Source organism: Piliocolobus tephrosceles, chromosome 15 (assembly GCF_002776525.5).
Source record: "Piliocolobus tephrosceles isolate RC106 chromosome 15, ASM277652v3, whole genome shotgun sequence".
Lineage (NCBI taxonomy): Eukaryota > Metazoa > Chordata > Mammalia > Primates > Cercopithecidae > Piliocolobus > Piliocolobus tephrosceles.
In genome coordinates, this window is record NC_045448.1 from 90,680,876 (window position 1) to 90,699,306 (window position 18,431).

At 42.4% G+C, this 18,431-nt stretch overlaps 1 pseudogene; it reads right to left on the reverse strand.

Moving 5' to 3' along the window:
- Positions 1-1,682: 1,682 nt before the first annotated feature.
- On the reverse strand, positions 1,683-14,036 carry LOC111528193 (annotated as a pseudogene).
- Positions 14,037-18,431: the final 4,395 nt, after the last annotated feature.

Genomic DNA, 18,431 nt, shown 5'->3' on the forward strand with positions numbered 1-18,431 from the left:
ACACTGCTTGGGTGATGGGTGCACCACAATCTCAGAAATCACCACTAAAGAACTTACTCATGTAACCAAACACCACCTGTTCCCAAAAAACCTATTGAAATACAAAATAAATTAAACAAACAAGTTAAACCATGTAGAATTACCATAGAACTTAGAAATTCCTCTTGGGGTATATACCCAAAATAATTGAAAATAGGAACTCAAACAGATATTTGTACACCCAGGTTAATAGCAGTATTGTTATTACTATTATTTGAGACAAAGTCTCGCTCTTGTCCCCCATGCTGGAGTGCAATGGTGTGATCTCAGCTCGCTGCAACCTCCGCCTCCCGGGTTCAAGCGATTCTCCTGCCTCAGCCTCCGGAGTAGCTGAGATTATAGGCACCTGACACTACACCTGGCTAACTTTTGTATTTTTAATAGAGATGGGGTTTCACCATGTTGGCCAGGCTGGTCTTGAACTCCTGACCTCAGGTGATCCGCCCGCCTCTGCCTCCCAATGTTCTGGGATTACAGGCGTGAGCCACCGTGCCTGGCCAATAGCAGTATTATTTACAATAGCCAAAAGGTAGTTACAACCTAAATGTCCATCAACAAATGAATGGATAAACAAATGTGGTATATACATAAAATGGAATATAATTCAACCTTAAAAAGGAAGAAATTTTGACACAGGCTACAACAGGGATGAAACTTAAAAATGTTAAGCTAAGTGAAATAAGTCAGATACAAAAGGACAAACATTGTATGATTCCACTATATGGAAAACCTAGAATAGTCCAATTCATAGAAACAAGAAGTAGAATAGTGGTTATCAAGGGGGAAATGAGGAGTTACTGCTTAATGAGTACAGACTTCCAGTTTAGGATAACGAAAAGTTCTGGAAATAGATGGTGGTGAAGGTGACCCAACAATGTGAATATACTCAATGCCACTGAATTGTACATTAAAAATGGTTAAATTGGGCCGGGCGTGGTGACTCACACCTGTAATCCCAACACTTTGGAAGGCTGAGGTGGGTGGATCACCTGAGTTCAGGAGTTCAAGACTAGCCTGGTCAAAATGGTGAAGCCCCCATCTCTACCAAAAATATAAAAATTAGCTGGGTGTGGTGACGCATGTCTATCATCCCAGCTACTTGGGAGGCTGAAGCACGAGAATTGCTTGAACTCAGGAGGCAGAGGTCGCGGTGAGCTAAGATCATGCCATTGTACTTCAGCCTGGACAACAGAGCAAGACTCCGTCTCCAAAAAAAAAAAAAAGTTAAATTGTGAGTTGTATGTTCTGTTCCCCGCCCCCTGACCCCCACACATTCTGACAGTGTTTTATTTCAAACTGATCCCTGCCCTGTGATTACAAAGAGAATACTGCTGGTTATCTCCCACAGTCCCTGCTATGGGAAAAACTGGTATCCTATGTTCTCTGAAACATACTGCCTTTCATCTATACTCAGAAGCTAGACATACAATTTTAAAAAGAAGAGGATCCATGGCTGTGTTATACCCACCACCTGCCTGGGGCCAGCCATCAGCCATGGTTGTTGATGGTGAGACTGCTGAAAAGACCCAAGCAGGATGAGAGAGAACAAAGGTAGTTCTTTCTATAGCATGATGGAGATGGAAGACTGCAAAGCTTCCAGCAGCCTCACCACCCAGGCTTCACCCCAGAAGTTATTCTTGCCATCAGGCTAGCTGAGGTTTCTGGGCCTCTCCTTGTGCCTCTTCATATTCTTCCCCTGGTTTCAGCTGAGGGCCAGGGATCGTAACCATCTTAAGGATGGTGCTTAGCGGGTGCCCATGGGAGAATGATCTTGCCATGCATTCTCCAGCTGCTATAGGGGTTTGTCAGATGCTTTTCAAATACAGCATACTCCAGGACATTCTTGGGTACATCTTCCCCTCCATACATCAGCCAGCCAAACCAGTCACAGATGGCCAGAGTCTGCTGGGTGTGCATGCCTACGGTAACCTGGCCATATATGTTGTCCTGGTTCATCAGACTTGAACAGTGAACTTGAACCACAAGGTAGGGCTCTAAAGATTCCACGAAGCTCCAGCGGATGGTCTTATATTTGATGTCTCAGATCATGTCTGGAAAACAGTGTTCAGGTACCAAGGTATGCAGTCCGTCATGTGTGAGTTGTTTAGACAAAGGTGAGCTTCAGTAAATATATCCTTAGCTTTTTCAGGGAAGTCCTTTGTTTTAAAATTGTCATCATACTCTTTTATCTTCTGGATTGACAATTGTGATGCCACATTCTTCTTCATTCGTTCAGTTCTCTGTTTCAGTCCTTCCTTTGAAAGAGATGGCATATGAGCATCACCTTCAGGAGGAACATAGGCATCAAAGATACCAGCTGTACCGGCCAGATGTATGGGACGATCCAAACGTTATGGAGGAATAACCAGTCCTGCTTTCCAGGCATGTTCCATAAACTCCTTTTCTGTTTTGTATTTAGGTTGATAAATAGGAGGTGTGAAACGTTTTTTAGTTCTTACTGGAACTGAGTCACCAGAACTGGCTGCCGAGACCACCAGCCCAAAACCCTTGATGAAAGAGACAGCCCCTGAGATATGGGGGCTGCCGTTTTGTTCACGCAAAGGCTGCTGGGAAGGTTTTTTGTTTTTCTTTTTGTTTTTCTTTTTTGTTTTGTTTTTTATAGACGGAGTCTTGCTCTGTCGCCCAGGCTGCAGTGCAGTGGCGCGATCTCGGCTCACTGCAAGCTCCACCTCCCGGGTTTATACCATTCTCCTGCCTCAGCCTCCCGAGGAGCTGGGACTACAGGCACCCGCCACTACGCCCAGGTAATTTTTTTTTTTGTATATTTAATAGAGATGGGGTTTCGCCATGTTGGCCAGGTTGGGCCTCGAACTCATGATCTCAAATAATCCACCCACCTTGGCATCCAAAAGTGTTGGGATGACAGGCATGAGCCACCATGCCCAGCCAATGTTCTGTATATTTTATCACAATTTTTAAAAAGGAATGAAAGGCCAGGCATGATGGTTCACACTTGTAATCCTAACACTTTGGGAGGCTGAGGTGGAAGGATCACTTGAACCCAGGAGTTTGCAAACAACCTGGGCAACATAGGGAGACCCTGTTTCTAAAAAAAAAAAAAAAAAAAAAAAATTAATTAGATGGGTGTGGTGGCACATGCTCCTGGTTCCAGCTACTTGGGAAGCTGAGGTGGGAGGATCACTTGAGCCTAGGAGATGGAGGCCGCAATGAGTGAATATGCCACTGTACTCCAGCCTGGGCTACAAAGTGAGACTCTGTCTCAAAAAAGAAAAAAAAAGAAAAAGAAAAAGGAAGAACTGATACATGCTACAATGCAGATGAACCTCTAAAACATGCTAAATGAAGGAAGCCAGACACAAAAGGTCACGTATTACATGATTCCATTTATATGAAATATCCACAATAGGCAAACCCATGAAGTCAGACAGCAGATAAGTCTTGGTTTACCAGGGCCTAAGCAGAAGGGAAGATAGTGACTGCTAATGGGAATGAAATCTCCTTTGCGGGTAATTCAAATATTTTGGAACTAGATAGAGGTGGTGGTTGTACAACATTATAAATATCCTAAATGCCACTGAATCATACACTTTAAAATGGTGAATTTTATCTCAAGTTTTAAAAAAAAACTTACTTGATGCTACACATTAGTTAGGATTGAAAAAGAAAAATAAAGAAATACTTAAGAATAAAGACAAAACATGGAGACTCGGTAACAACTGAAGAAATTGAATGATGGGCCAGGCGCAGTGGTTCACGCCTGCAATCCCAGGACTTTGGGAGGCCAAGGCGGGTGGATCACGAGGTCAGGAGATCAAGACCGTCCTGGCTAACACGGTGAATCCCCGTCTCTACTAGTACAAAAAAACTAGCCGGGCGTGGTGGCGGGCGCCTGTAGTCTCAGCTACTTGGGAGGCTGAGGCAGCAGAATGGCGTGAACCTGGGAGGCAGGGCTTGCAGTGAGCCGAGATCTCGCCATTGCACTCCAGCCTGGGCGACAGAGGGAGACTCCATCTCAAAAAAAAAAAAAGAAAGAAAGAAAAAAAAGAAATTGAATGACTATTTGAGAATCTTTCCGCAAAAAATACACTAAACCCAAGTGGATTTACAAGTGAATTCTTCCAAATTTTCCAACACCCAAATGTGTAGTTGAGTGGAAATGTCAGAAAAACATTTAACGGCTGGAGAGCAGAGTGTGGGATGGGGTGGTGCTTGGTGACAGGTAGGCTGAAGAAAATGGGCAAGAACCAGTCATGATAAGAGTCTATCAGGGGGTTTGGACTATCTTAAGCGACCTTGGGAAGATTTTGATGGGTCTGAGCAGGAGAGTGAAATACTACCTTTGAACCTCTCTACCTTATGTGGTGGGTTTGATACTCTCAATAACCACTATGAGTATAACTTTTAATTTTTAAAATTTATTTAAGGAATATCTTTGGCCGGGTGCAGTGGCTCACGCCTATAATCCCAGCACTTTGGGAGGCTGAGGCAGGCAGATCACTTGAGGTTGGGAGTTCGAGACTAGTCTGACAAACATGGAGAAACCCCGTCTCTACTAAAAATACAAAATCAGCCAGGCGTGGTGGCGCATGCCTATAATCCCAGCTCCTTGGGAGGCTGAGGCAGGAGAATCACTTGAACCCGGGAGGCAGAGGTTGCAGTGAGCCAAGATCGCACCATTGCACTCCACTCTGGGCAACAAGAATGAAACTGTCTCAGAAAACAAAACAAAAAAATCCTTGCACAGGGGCCATGCTAATATTCTTGGCATCATTCTAATTTTACTATATGTGCTGCTGAAGCGGATACCATATAACTTTTATAAGCTTTATTTACCAATGCCTTTTCTTTGTTTGCTCTTTTCATTTTTTCTTCTATTCTTTAATTTATTTATTTTTAAAATATTCTTTCTAGAGACAGGGTCTTGCTTTATCGCCCAGGCTGGAGTGCAGTGGTGTGGTCTTGGCTCAGCACAACCTCTGCTCCCGGTTCAAGTGATTCTTGGCTCACTACAGCCTTAAACTTTTAGGTTCAAGTGATTCTACCACCTTAGCCTCCCAAGTAGTTGGGACTGCAGGCACGCACCACCATGCCTGGCTAATTCTTTTGTATATTTTGTAGACAGGGGGCTTCCACCATGTTGCCCAGGCTGGTCTCAAACTCCTGGGCTCAAACAATCTGCCCACCTTGGCCTCCCAAAGTGCTGGGATTATAGGCATGAGCCATCATACCTGGCTTCTTCCATTCCTTTAAATGCAATCTAAGACATAATGACCGGAAGTTTTAAAAATGAGGTTTCGTTTATTAAGATTAATTCATCCTGTTAAACTGTTGATATGCTTATTAATTCTGTCCTAATCATGATTTTATTTTATTATTTTTTTTGAGACAGAGTCTCGCTCTGTTGCCCAGGCTGGAATGCAGTGGCGCAATATTGGCTCACTGCAACCTCTGCCTCCCAAGGTTCAAGCTCCTGCCTCAGCCTTCTGAGTAGCTGGGACTCCAGGCATGTGCCACCACCCCTGGCTAATGTTTGTATTTTTAGCAGAGACAGGATTTTACCATATTAGTCTTGAACTCCTGACCTCAAGTGATCCACCTGCCTTAGTCTCCCAAAGTGCTGTAATTACAGGTGTATAAGCCACTGCACCCAGCTTTTACCCGTAATTTTTTTTTTTTTTTTTTTTTTTTTTGAGACAGAGTTTCACTGTTGTTGCCCAGGCTGGAGTGCAATTGCACCATCTCTGCTCACTGCAACCTCCGCCTCCCAGATTCAAGTGATTCTCCTGCCTCAGCCTCTCAAGTAGCTGAGATTACAGGGATGCACCACCATGCCCAGCTAATTTTGTATTTTTAGTAGAGACGGGGTTTCTCCATGTTGGTCAGGCTGGTCTCGAACCCCCGACCTCAAGTGATCTGCCCGCCTCAGCCTCCCAAAGTGCTAGGATCACAGGCATGAGCCACCGCACCTGGCTTACCCATGATTTTAAACATAACTTGTTTTTTGTCTCTTTTTTCTAACTTTTATTTTTGTATTTTTAATATTTATTTATTTATTATTTAGAGACAGGGTCTTACTTTGTAACCCATTGCTGGTGTGATCATAGCTCACTGCAGCCTTGAACTCCCTGGGCCGAAGTGATCCTCCTGCCTCATCCTCTAAAGTAGCTAGGACCACAGGCACAGACTGTCACAGCTGGCTAATTTCTTTTTTTTTTTTTTTTTTTTACTTTTTAGTAGAGATAAGGCTCACTATATTGCCCAGGTTAGTCTCAAACTCCTGAGATCAAGTGATCCTCCCGCTTTGGCCTCCCAAAGTATTGAGATTACATGTGTGAGCCACCACACCTGGCCTTTTTATTTTGGAAAATTATAAATATTTTGGAAAATTATAAATATGCTCAGTTAGAAGGAATGGTGTAATGAAATATCATGTAACAACATCCTGCTTCAACAAATTTCAAGTAATGGACAATATTTTCATCTATACTGTCACCTACTTCTTTACTGTCATTATTTTGAAATAAAACCTAGACATTATATCAGTTTATTTGTAAATATTTTATTATTAAACATAATCATGTTCCATTATAAAATAAAATTACTAAACTTCAATTCTCAGGTGTCCGTTATACATGTTTGTATATCATGCTCATTGAAGATATTCCAAAATTATCTTTAAAACTAAAATGTGGGCTGAGCACAGTGGCTCACACTTTTAATCCCAGCACTTTAGGAGGCCTAGGTGGGAGGGTCACTTGAAGTCAGGAGTTCAAGGCTAGCCTGGACAACATAGCAATATGTCATCTCTATTCTCTTTTTAAGGTAATTAATTAATTAAAATAAAATAAAATGTGGCGTGTATATTTGGAACTTTGTTCACAGATGTCAGGAAAAATTATAAAATGCACCATTACCGATTTGAAAATAGCTTTTAACCTGATTTCATCAAAAAGGTGTCTCTAAGAGAAACAGTAACAGATATAATTAAAAACTATTTGTTAACTTTGTAAAAGCCTTTTTGATATATGTCTTAGGAACTGAAAGAGGGAATAACACTAATAACTTGATAACACTTTATTTTCTTCACTTAATGGTTTTTTTTTTTTTGATTTTTTTTTTTTTTTTTTTTTTTTTTTTTTTTTTGAGATAGAGTCTCACTCTGTCGCCCAGGCAAGAGTGCAGTGGTGGGATCTCAGCTCACTGCAAGCTCCGCCTCCCAGGTTCACGCCATTCTCCTGCCTCAGCCTCCCGAGTAGCTGGGACTGCAGGTGCCCGCCACCACACCCAGCTAATTTTTTGTATTTTTTAGTAGAGACGGGGTTTCACTGTGTTAGCCAGGATGGTCTCAATCTCCTGACCTCGTGATCTGCCCACCTTGATCTCCCAAAGTGCTGGTATTACAGGCATGAGCCACCGCGCCCAGCCCTTTTTTTGCTTTTCATATGTTGACTTGCTTTAATCCTCACAAACTACCCACAGGCTACCGAGAATCCCACTCCACCATGTTTCAGCATTGTGTAATTGGTATGGTTATCTCCCTGAGTTCTATCCCCACCAACAAAGAGGTAGGATCCAAAATTGCCACCTATCTGGTCCAAGCCATGATGATCTCAAGCCTTCATTATTATAATAAACTTCTTTCTTTTTTTTTTTGACACAGGGTCTCACTCTGTCACACAGGCTGGAGTACAGTGGCATGGTCATAGCTCACGACAACCTTGACCTCTGGGGCTCAAGTGATCCTCCCACCTCAGCCCTCAGAGTAGTTGGGACTACAGGGGCATGCACCACCACATTCAGCTAATTTTTAAACTTCTTCACAGAGACAGGGTCTCATCATGGTGCTCAGGCTAGTCTGGAACTCCTGGGCTCAAGCGATCCTCCCCTCTTGGCCACCCAAAGTCCTGGGATGACAGGAATGAGCCATATGGCTGGTCAATAAAAGACTTTCAAGCAAAAATGTATTAGGATAAGATTCTGGAAGAAAAAAAGAAATATAAAATTTCCAACTTTACGAAGGTTGTTTATGTATTTTTCAGTAGCTGATAAATATAAAAGTCATTGTGGAATTTAGATTACATTGGATAAGTATAAATTGCCCAAACAATCATATTTTAAAATTATGTATGTATGTATATGTGTTTACATATTCAAAAATCACATTTTTCAAACTAAACGAATTAAAAAATTATAATGTCTATTATATACAATAGTATATAGGTTTAAAAAATCCTATAACAGGGTACATGAGCCAAAAATGTTGGAAGCCATTCCTCTAGATGGCCTATCTTCAGGAAAGTATAGAATCTTGGGAACTCCTCTCCCCTAACATCTGCCTTGAAATATTTACTGATTTAAAAAATTCTTTTTTTCAAGATTTCCTACCACAATGAGGCATTTGATCCACCCCATCAACCTTAGGCCCTCTTCCCTTTCTGGTTCAACAGTGCACCTGTCCCTGCCTCCATCTCTCCTACCCTTCCCCAAACTCCCTTCCCATCATCCTAAAGTCTAAGTCCCTCTTAGCCTGGCTGGAGCTCTGAGCTGCCCGTAAACTTGAAAGGATTTATACCTTTATGACTAAAAATGAACTTTACTGCCATCATCTAAGTCACTTAATTGAAAAGTACATTTGTCCCTTGGTATCCAAGAGGGACTGGCTCCAGGAACTCCCTCAAATACCAAAATCTGTGGATGCTCAAGTCCCTTATATAAAATGGCATAGTATTTTGCATATAACCTACACACATCCTCCTGTATACTCTAAATCATCTTTAGATTTATTATTGTACCTAATACAATGTAAATGCTATATAAACCATTGTTGTACTGTATTGTTTAGGGAATAATGACAGGAAAAAAGTCTGTGTGTGTTCAGTACAGTCTTTTTTTCTTTTTTTGAGACAAGATCTGTCTCTATCACCCAGGCTGGAGTGTAGTGGTCAATCTCGGCTCACTGCAACCTCCACCTCCCAGGTGCAAGCCATCCTCCCACTTCGGCCTCCCGAGTAGCTGGTAGCTGGGACTGCAGGTGCACACTACCATGCCCAGCTACTTTTTGTATTTTTTTGTAGAGATGGGTTTTGTCATGTTACCCAGCTGGTCTTAAACTCTCGTGAGTTCAAGCGGTCCTCCCGACTCCGTCTCCCAAAGTGCTGCGATTACATGCGTGAGCCACCACACACGGACAGATGCAATTTTTTTTCTCCAATTTTTTTTTTCTTTTTTCTTTCTCCAGTGTCAGTGTTGATCCACATATTTCCAATCTGCAGTTGGTTGAATCCACCAATGCAGAACCCATAGAAACAGAGATCTGACTGTATTGGACCTTGAATCATTCAGGTTATATCCAGAACAATCCAGGCAGCCTCCTGTATCTTTGTCTATGAGTGACCTAAGGCTGAAGGCTGACTTTGACCTCAAGGTGAGTGCCTGAAGGCATCAGGTAATCACAGCCCTTCAGGGCCACTCTTGTTTAATACCTCTCAATGGTGCCAAATACTGCGGAGGATAGAATGCAGTCTCGCAATTTCCCTCCTTGACTGAGCCAACCTTATCTTACTAAACTCAGTTAAGGTCACTTTCCTCTTCTCCTTTCTCACTAAAGTCAATCATCCCACTGTCCTTCAGCCTCTAGTACAGGTCTAGCTCTCTTGTGCCCCTCTCCTCTGCCTTCACCTTCAAGGTCCTTTAGCCTGAAGTGTTTTCCAGACTCCTTCAGTGATTGACTGCCTCTTTCTCTTCGGGTTTGTTGCAATTAGACAGTAACTGTCAAGATGTAAGATATCCACCTATGAGCCCGTATGAAGAAATATTCATATAGTACCCCACAACATTAAAAGGATGCTTATTGCAACATTTTTTATTTTTATTTTTTTACACAGAGTCTCGCTGTGTCACCCAGGCTGGAGTGGAGTGGTGCAATCATAGCTTACTGCAGCCTTGAACTCTTGAACTCAAGTGATCCTTCCACCTTAGCCTCCCTGGTAGCTGGAACTATAGGCGCGCCACCACTCCTCACTAATTTTTTTATTTATTTTTATTTTTTATAGAGATGGGTCTAAGTTTGTTGCCCAGGCTGATCTTGAACACCTGGCCACAAGAAATCCTTCCGCCTTGGCTTGCCAAAGCACTGGAATCACAGACATGAGTCACCACACTCAGCTCAGCATTTTTTTCTTTGTTTGTTTGAGACAGGGTCTTGCTCTGTTGCACAGGCTGAAGTGCAGTGACACAATCATGGCTTGTTGCAGCCTTGATTTCCCCAGGCTCAAGCAATCCTCCTGTCTCAGCCTCCTGTGTAGCTGGGACTACAGGCATGCGCCACCATGCCGAACTAATTTTTAAATTATTTTGTAGAGATGGGGGGTCTCACCATGTTGCTCAGGCTGATCTTGAACTCCTGGGCTTAAGCGATTCTCCTGCCTTGGCCTCCCAAGGTGCTGGGATTACAGGTGAAAGCCGCCACACCAGTCTTTTCTTTTTCTTTTTTCTTTTTTTTCCTTTTTTAATAGATAAGGGCTTTCACTATGTTGCCCAGGCTTGTCTCAAATTCCTAGGCTCAAGCAGTCCTCTTACCTCCACCACCCAAAGTGCTGAGATTATAGGCATGAGCCACCATGCCCAGCCTGGCCATTTTTTAAGAGAAAAAAATTGTTAAGAATTTAAATACCCTTCAAGAAAGGAATGGTAAAATGGTTGTACATATGCAGCCATTAAAAAGAGTGAAGTAGATCAGTAAGTCCCGGCATGGGTAGAGGTCCATGGTACTGAATATTGCATGTCAAAGAAGAAAATCACAGCACATATAGAGTGTGTATTCCCATTCATGTAAAAACAACAAAGCCACCAGTCTGTGTGGATATAGAAAAAGGTCCAGAAAGCCTCACACCAAGCAGGAGTGGAAGAATAGGAAAAAGAGCATTTTTCTTTTCCTCTACTTATTCCTATTTTGTGTGAGCACTTTACAGTAAACTGTGTGTTTATGTAATAATATAAATTTGAGGTAAATTTGAAGGCAAAGAGCTATCTGCAAATTGGTGTCATGCTAGGGAAATATAACCTTCCAAAGAGATACCAGAAGTTTAAAGCAACCTCTCTGGCACCTGCCTTGAGCTGAGCAGGTAAGATGTGACCCACTGCCTTGGTGCTGGAATTGTTAGTTAGATGCTTAGTGTCCATGGCCAGGCACGGTGGCTCATGCCTGTAAACCCAGCACCTTTGAAGGCCAAAGCGGGTGGATCACTTGAGGCCAGGAGTTTGAGACCTGCCTGGTCAACATGATGAAGCCCCATCTCTACTAAAAACACAAAAAATTAGCTGGACATGGTGGTGGGCACCTGTAATCCCAGCTACTTGGAAGGCTGAAGGAGGCTGAGGCAGGGGAATTGCTTGAGCCCGGGAGGCGGGAGTTGCAGTGAGCTGGGATCGTGCCACTGCACTCCAGCCTGGGCGACAGAGCAAGACTGTCTCAAAATACATAAATAAATAAATAACACTTATCGTCCAGAACAGGATCACATCTTTTAACATAAAGCTGTTGGATGGCACATGAGAAATCGTCCCCATGGTCCAATCACCTCCCACCAGACCCCACCTCCAACTTTGGGGATTACAATTCAACATGAGGTTTAGCAAGGACAACATCCAAACCCTACAGTTAGAAATGGTTCATTTCTTCTTGCCAGGGTTCCCAGCCAAGGCAAAGCTTGTTTTTCTTCCCTGGGGCAAGAAAGGGAAATGGGGAGAGTGGCAGGGGCCGGGAGATGAGAAAGTAGAAGTGGAAGAATAAATGAATCAAGAGAATAAAGAAGAGAGGAGAAGAACAAAGGGGAGCAGATGGGAGAAGAGAGAAGGGAACAGGACGGGACAGGCAAGGGCAGAGGAGAGGAAAAGAAGGTGGAGAGGAAATGTGAAGGGAATGGAAGGAAAAGGAAAGGAGGAAATATGAGGGGAGAGGAGGAAAGGAGAGGAATTCTTATCACTTTAATTTTAGGTCAAAGAGGGGCAGTTGAGAAAGGATGGAAAGAAAGAAGGGAAGACAAAACAGAAGAGATAATAGAGAACAGGAATAAAAACTCAACCTGATGGTGACTACCATTTTAATTTCTAAGCCAAGTAGGAGGAGAAGATAAATATATACTATAGGTTGTTTCTGAACAGCTGGTATTTGGGAATGCTTTGCTTTCTGACCTCGGCCAGTCTAAATAAACCAAGGTGTCTATTGCTGCATAACAAATTATCCCAAAACTTAGTAGCTTAAACAACAAACATGTGTTATCTCACACAGTTTGTAAGAGTCAGGAATGCAAGGGTTGCTTAGCTGGGTACTTCTGGCTCAGAGTTTCTCATGAGGTTGAAGTCAAGATACAGCCAGGGCTGCAGTCATCTGAAGGCTTGACTGGGGCTGGAGAATCAGATGCTTCATCTACACTGACTACAGGCCTCAGCTCCTTGCCAGATGGGCCTCTCCATAAGACTGCTTGAGGAGCCTCATGACATGGCAGCAAGTTTCCTCCAGAAGGAGTGATCCAAGAGAGCAAGGTAGAAGTCACAATGTCTTTTACGACTTAGCCTTGGAAGTCACAGACCATCACTTCTACCCTATTCAGTTGACTACAGCCACTTTTGTACAGTGTGGAAGGAAACTGCAGAACAACAGGAATATCAGAATGTGGGGATCATTCAAGGTCATCTTGGAGGCTGGTAATCACACAAGGCAGAAGAAAAATTTCTTTTTTTTTGAGACGGAGTCCCACTGCTCACTGTCACCTAGGCTGGAGTACAGTGGCACAATCATGGCTGACTGCAGCCTCAACCTCCTGGGCTCAAGTGATCTCCCCACCTTAGCCTCCCAGATAATTTGGACTATAGACACTCAACACCATGCCTAGCTAATTTTATTTTATTTTAGTAGAAACAAAATCTTGCTATGTTGCCCAGGCTGGTCTCGAACTGGGCTCAAGCAATTCTCCCACCTCAGCCTCCCAAAGTGCTGGGATTACAAACATTAGCCACCTCACCTGATCTAACAGATAAATTTCCAATGAGTGGTCTCTTCTCTAGCTCTTTACAGTGACTCAAGAATTAGTCTTGTCAAATCTCTCTGGGATGCTTATCACTCAGCAGTTTCTCTTCTAGCTGTATTCTCTGGAGATATGTGTACTAATGGACAAGAATATCCCTAAAAGCATTGTTCTTGGACAAAATATATTTGATAGCCCAAGCACCATTCAGCAATTAACCACATAAGTTGTGCTATATTTATATGACATAATACTCCAACTATAAACCCACTCTCATGATTAACCAACTATGGCCATATGCAACAACCTAGATGAATCTCACAATGTTGAACTAAAGAAGCCAGACCAATATACACTGTGTTAGTTCCCATTTAGATAAAGCTTAAAACACTCAAATCTAAACTAAAATGTTCAGGGTTGCCTACTTAGGTGATAAAACTATAAAGAAAACAATGAACTTATCAGCATAAAAGTCAGGGGAGTGACTTCTTTTTTGGGGTGATGGAAGGTGTTACAATCAGGAAGGGGCAGGATGAAGCTTCTGACAAAGTTTTATTTCTGTGTCTGAGTGCTGGTTACAACTGTTTCCTTTTATATAATACCTTAAGCCATAGATTTACGTGTTGGGCACTTTTCTGTATATGTATCATTTCACAATAAAAGGGCTTTTTAAAAAAATCTTAATGCTCCGAGATCCTGTCTTAGAAAACAATCAACAATGATGATAATACTAATCAGCCTATAATGTGCACATAGGCTCCATCCCTCTGCAGTGTGGGTGATGGGGATTTGCAGCGAGTAGGGAAAAGCTTGTACCCTCAAATCAGTGACACGCAGTGAACCCTGACCCCTGGTGCCCACGACTGCAGAGCCTCACGTTTGGACGCTGGGAACTGAATCCCTATTGTGGTGACCTCTGAGCTTCTCCTTCCAGAAACCTTGGTCCTGGAAGAATTTCAGTCTGGTTCTGCCATCATGGGTCTCCCCCATCACCCGTCCTTCTTTGCCTGCTCCCTCCCACCCCTTCCAATCCTAGCTTTTCTGAATTTCTTTTGTTAAGCTGACAGAAGCCATAATTGAGCCTCTTGACAAGAGCTGGACTGTGCTTTTCTCTCTCTTTTCCTTTTTTGCAATCTACAATGAGCCTTCCAAGTTCATTACCGCAGATGGTCCTGGTCAGGACCCAGGGCCCGATGGCAGAAGCTTATTATCCAGCCTCGGGGACAGTGAGAACTGGCTGGCAGCCGCAGTCATTCTGAAGCAGTCATGTCCAATTAGAAGAAACATTAGACACTTTCCTTCTGGAGCCCCATTAACAAATTAGTCGTACCACAAACTGAGAGAGACTGGATGGGACCAAATACCTTTTGACCACTGGATAATTTGATAATTTGGAGAAGAAACAGTGCAGAACACTACTGTGTGTGTGTGTGTGTGTGTCTGTGTGTATGTGTTGGAGGTAGGAGATAGCAGGTGGTTTGGGAGGAGGATTTGACCCCATATGCCTGTGCCACCCAGGAATGAAATCTTTCTAATACTAAACTATGTCTGTTACTGGGTTAAAATGGTCAGGGATTTGGCAAGAATGGCTGTCTTTTTGTGGTCAGTATTTCATCCATGCTGGACTTGCTGGGTTGTAGAAGCTGGCACTGTGTTATGAATTTTTGTTAAGTTTTAGTTCCAGGAAGTTTGTGGGAAGAGGTTGGGGAATCCAAAGCCCCACGTACCTGCTGTGATAAAATAATCTTAATTCACTATTTTAAAATTATATTGGGTTTTTAAAATATTGGTTGTAAATGACTTGCTCAGGAAAAGTACTAATTAGACCTCTGAGATTTTTTAAATTCCAAAGTCTGAACCACAAATAAGTTTTTGTTGCTAAGGAAACCACTGCATTCAAATTACCATTGCAAATTTAAATTGCCATTTTAAGTTCATTTGCAATACAGTAAAAGATTGGAGCAACTCCTCTAAAAGGGAGAGAGAGAAAGGAAGATGAAGTAAAAAGGAAAGGATGTTACTGGTGAGAACACAATTCCTGTTTTTGATCAATAGCTGAAGAACTAAGAAAATCTAGAAGCAGAGGACTGCAGAGAAAGCCCATATGGTCTCTCATTCCATGACAGGTTATCAATCCTGAAGTCTCCCATTAGAAAGATTCTTAGAGATTTTCTGCCAACTCCCATTCAGCACAGGAGTGTCCTTTTTATTTACTATAGATCTTACACATATAAACAAATAATAAGAGAATCATAACAACTTCATGCCAATATGTTCAACAACCTAGATAAAATGGACGGGTTCCTTCAAAAACATAATTTATCTTATCTGTCATCAGATTAGAATTAAAAGAAGAAAAATTATTAAAAAATTAAAAGAAAAAAGTAACATCGAAATTAACCCAAGGAGAAATTTAAAAATCCAAATAGTTTCATATCTATTAAATATGTTGAATTGTTACTATTATTTTTTGAGACAGAGTCTTGCTTTGTCACCCAGACTGGAGTGAGTGCAGTGGCATGATCTTGGCTTACTGCAGCCTCCGCCTCCTGGGTTCAAGTGATTCTCCTGCCTCAGCCTCCTGAATAGCTGGGATTACAGGCGCCTGCCATCATGCCCAGTTAATTTTTGTATGTTTAGTAGAGATGGGGTTTCACCATGTTCGCCAGGCTGGTTTTGAACTCCTGACCTCAGAAAATCCACCCTCCTTAGCCTCCTAAAGTGCTAGGATTACAGGCATGAGCCACTGGGCCTGGCCAAGAAAGTTATTTTTAAAAAGCAGTGCTGAAACTGTGTATCTTTTAAGGAAAAAAATTTAATCCCAACCCAATCTCACTCTACATGTAAAATTAATTTGAAATTAATCACAGATAAGACATGAAAACCAAAATCAGAAAGCTTCCAGAAACAAAACACAACAAAAAGCAATCTTGAAGTTATCAAAGATTTCTTGAACAGGGCACAAAAAATGTTAAAGAAGAAATAAATAAATTTGACTTTATAGATACTTCTATTCTCCAAAGATAATAAAAGAGCAAGCCAGGGACTGGGAGAAAATATTCACAATGTGCATATGTAGCAAATGTCTTGAATCCCAATAAGAAATAATTCAGGCCTGGTGTGCGGCCCACATCTGTAATCCCAGCACTTTGGGAGGCTGAGGCGGGAGGATCACCTGAGGTCAGGATTTTGAGACCAGCCTGACCAACATGGTGAAACTCTGTCTCTACTTAAAATACAAAAATTAACCAGGTGTGGTGGTGGGCATCTGTAATCCCAGGTACTTGGGAGGCTGAGGCAGGTAAGTTGCTTAAACCTAGGAGGCAGAGGTTGTAGTGAGCAAAGACTGCACCATTGCCCTCCAGCCTGGGTGACAAGAACAAAACTCCTTCTCAAAACTAAATAAGTAAATTAATTAATAATAATAATTCATACAAATTAATAATAAGAAAACCAACCCCTTTTTTTTTTTTAAGATGAGGTCTTGCTATGTCGCCCAGGCTGGTTTTGAACTCCTGAGCTCAAGTGATCATCTTGCCTTGCAAGTGATCAGCTCAGGCTGCAGTGCAGTAGCTGTAGCCTCAACCTCCAGGGCTCAGGGGATCCTCCCACCTCAGTCTCCCAAGTAGTTGTGGAGGCCACAGGATCACTTCAGCTTGTCTGGAAATTATGTGTGTGATTTCCACGCATATAATCCCTTTAATATTCCCAACGATTCCGTGAGGTATCTGCTTGTATCCTCATCCTGGAGACAAAGAAAGTGAGATTCAAAAAGGTTCAGAGAATGTCTCAAGAATCCCTCCCAAAGTGCTGGGATTACAGGTGTGTGCCAACATGCCCAGCCCCCAACCCAGTTTTTTAAATGTTTAAAATTCTCAACAGAAACTACCAAAAAAGATATGCAAATGGCTCATAAGCACATGAAGTTATGTTCAACATCATGAGTCATCAAGGAAATGCATATGAAAACCACAATAATAGCTAAGTGTTAAAAGACTGATAATTGCAAGAGTTGACAAGGATGTGGAACAATGAGAACTTCATACACAGATCATGGGAGGGTAAAATGGTACAACCACCTTTGAACACAGATTTTAAGTTTCATATAAAAATGACACGGCCGGGCGCTGTGGCTCATGCCTGGAATCCCAGGACTTTGAGAGGCCTAGGTGGGTGGATCACAAGGTCAGGAGTTCAAGACCAGCCTGGCCAAAATGGTGAAACCCCTTCTCTACTAAAAATGCAAAAATTAGCAGGGCATGGTAGCAGGTGCATGTAATCCCAGCTACTCTGGAGGCTGAGGCAGAGAATTGCTCGTAGAGAATTACTCGAATCCAGGAGGCAGAGGTTGCAGTGGGCTGAGATCGTGCCGCTGCACTACAGCCTGGGTGACACAGCGAGATTCTGTCTCAAAAAAAAAAAAAAAAAAAAGGGCAAAACCACCTATATTATGATCCAGCAAATTCCACTTCCAGGTAGCAGCAGATGTCCACAAAATCGCTTCCATATAAATGTTTATATAATAGTAGCTGCCATATTCTGAATGTGTCCCTCCAAAATTCATGTATTGGAAACTTATTTTATTATTATTTTTTAAAGACAGGGTCTTGCTCTGCTGCCCAGGCTGGAGTGCAGTGGTGCGATCATGGCTGAGTGTAGCCTTCACCTCCGGAGCTCAAGCAACTTTCCTGCCTCAGGCTCCTGAGTAGCTGAGACCACAAGTGCACACCACTATGCCTGGCTGGTTGTTTATTTTTTGTAAAGATAGGTTCTCACTATATTGCTCGGGCTGGTCTTGAGTTCCTGGGCTCAAGCCATCCTCCTGCCTAGGCCCCCCAAAGTGCTGGGATTACAGGTGCAAGCCACCATGCCTGGCCATGTTTTGGAAACTTAAGCCCTAATGCAACAGTGCTGAGAGGTAGGGCCTTTGGGGAGGTGTTTAGACCGGGAGAGCTCTGCTTTCATGAATGGATTAATGCTGTTATAAATGGGCTTGATGGAGGAAATTAGACCCTTTTTTTCCCTTCCACTTGCTACCACTTGTGAGGACACAGTGTTCCTCCCCTCTGGAAGATGCAGTGTTCAAGGCTCCATCTTGGAAGCAGAGAGCAGCCCTCACCAGATGCTGATGTCTTGATCATGGACTTTCTAGCCTCCAGAGCCCTGAGAAATAAACTTCTGTTCTTTACAAGTTACCCAGTCTAGAATTCTAATATTATAGAAGCAAAAACAGACTAAAACAGTAACTTTATTCATAATAGCTGAAAACTGGAAATCAACCAAATGTCCATCAATGGGGGACTAGATAAATAATCTGAAGTACATCTACACAGCAGAATATTACTCAACAAGAAAAAAAATGAATTATTGATACATGCAATAACA